Source organism: Octopus bimaculoides, chromosome 2 (genome assembly GCF_001194135.2).
Source record: "Octopus bimaculoides isolate UCB-OBI-ISO-001 chromosome 2, ASM119413v2, whole genome shotgun sequence".
NCBI classification, from domain to species: Eukaryota; Metazoa; Mollusca; class Cephalopoda; order Octopoda; family Octopodidae; genus Octopus; species Octopus bimaculoides.
The window spans coordinates 121,702,042-121,704,561 of record NC_068982.1 but is presented as its reverse complement, the minus strand read 5'-3'; positions in this window follow the sequence as shown (position 1 = coordinate 121,704,561).

The following is a 2,520-nucleotide window of genomic DNA, read 5'->3' as shown; positions in this document are numbered from 1 at the left end:
TTTTTTTTTTTTTTTTGTGCACGTTGTTCGAAAGGTCAGTTACGTTTATGGAAAGGTGCTTATTGTTGATTGTTGTGTTTTTTTTTAGACTTGTTTTTGCTTCCTTGCGGCAGTTTTGTTAACGCTGTTTCCCTTATTTGAAGAGGGCAACGCTCTTTGAGAAAAAATGATGATAAATTATGAGAACTTAAGCACCTCGGAGTTCTCTTCTTCAGAAGAGGAACTAATAAGAACCCTGGAGAACGCAGACAGAAAAAATGGACTTCGCAACGGTGGCCAGAAGCCACCAAAACCCAAATTAATTTGTAAGAAATCGGAAAAAATAAGGAGATATTAAGAAGGGACGGACACAATGTGAAGGTGTCCCCTTCCCAAGAATTAATGCAAAGTGAGAAGGAGAAAATAATTATTTACAGAACATTTTCTGTGAAGAACAAGAAAATTGAGGTAAAGACGGTTGCCCAAATTGAAAGGGCGTTAAAGCCAATATGGAGAGAAATTGTTTACCTCAACGGAGGCCGAAAGTTTGGAACTGTGGAGGTGCGGTTCCGAGATGCAACGACCGCCAGGCTACACTCGGCAACCCTTTAAAAACAGAGGAGGTAGTGTTTCTACCCATATACCTTGGAAGACGTGCTTCCAGAGTAAGGATAGAAGACATACCTCCAGAAATAGATGTAGCCTGGTTAGTGGGCGCTATCTGTGTAGAACAGCCATCCTACACAGGAAAAAGAAGAAAAGAAGGAAGAGGACAAACAAGAAGAAAAGAAACAAGAGGGGAAAAATGAAGAAAAGAAAATTGAGATTTCTTCGCATGCAAGCGACAGTAAAAGAAGAAAGAAGAGTTTAAAAGGAATTAACTTAAATTAAATTTAAGTGAGAGAGGGATTTGCTCACTAAGAGATACTCACGCTGAAGTAGCTGAACTTAACGCTAATTCGAAGATATAACCATAGTCTGCTTGGGAGAAGTTTATCAGGCAATTCTAAAAGACAGATGCTTGTTCAGGGCCATATCAGAGTACTATCGACAGCTAAAGGATCATTTTTCTAGAGGATGTAAGACATTTCACGGCTCAGTTAAAGACGAAAACGCTTACGGGTAATTTTGGGGGACTACAGTTGGTGAAGGTTAACAGCATAGAAGGGGGTAAGAATCATGGGGTAGCATGATTCTACCCATGAGGTGACCTTTTATTTGTGTGGTTAGGCTGAGCTTGTTTGTTTGCTTTTGAATTTAATTTAATAACAGTTTAATATATTGTACTAAGTTTTAGCTCCGATTCATTTTGTTATTGGTCAAAAGTGACTTCTATTTTCTAAATAACAGAGAATCTTCGAAATATTCCCGAAAGAGTAGGTAGAGAGATACCTAACAGATTTTTGACTGGTAATCGGTAGAGGTAGTTGATGGTTTTGCAGTTCATGAATAAGAAAAATACAAGGGACATGGTCATGTACATGAAAGCTGTCTTGGGCCCTTGGCTTGTCGCCAACTTTACGACACGATATAAGAATACAGGAAGTTAGTGAGCGCAAATTGTCCAGGAAGGTTTTTATGGACTTCTCTGCCCTAATGATTCACAAAACTACAAGACAAACCCGGTCGAATACATCATTGTGGGGTAAAATAGGTAAAGTTTCCTTCTCCATGGCATATATATTCCCCACCCCCAGGACGGGATGCCGGTCCGTCGCAAGATTACTCATTTTTGTCAGCTGAATGGAATAGAGCAACGTGAAATGAAGTGTTTTGCTCATGAACACAACACGTCGCCTGGTCCAGGAATCGAAATCACTCTCTTACGATCATGAGTCCAACACCTTAACCATTAAGCCACGCGCTTCCATTGTGACGAATGATAAGTCAATTAGAAATTGGTGGAATTGAGTAGAAATCCCTGGCAGTAAGAACCGTTTTACGGCCTTCTACTTAGAAAATATAAGGCGAAAAAGGAAGGTATCGGAAAAACAGCAACATTAACAGTAACACGCTCATCACAGATAAAAGCGTAGAAACACTCATCAGTGGTTACTGATGAAATGGTAAAAACACTGAAATCATTAAAACATCAGACACCCACATATAGACATGTGGAGTTGTCCCCCTTGCATCAGAAGCAACGTAATTTTCCATTTTAATATTTTCTAAATGTCAAGCCTTATCTTTCACTATTTTCTGATTTTTCATTTTTATTTTACCTGTCATTTCTCTTTCATTCAATCACTCACCCACACAACATACATACATACATACATACATACATACATACATACATACATACACACACTCATATATATATATATAATATACAAAAATATGAGGAATGACCAACTCCTATATGCTAGAAATAGATGCCGAATCATCTAACCACGAAAAATATGTTCTCAGTAAAAATTTAGCGTCACAACAGACTGTAAGAGGGCAAGATAAATGAAAAAATACTAAATAAAAAAAACGATTAACCTACGTACCATGGTTTCACCTGTTAACATTTACATAAGTAAATATCTGCATGAT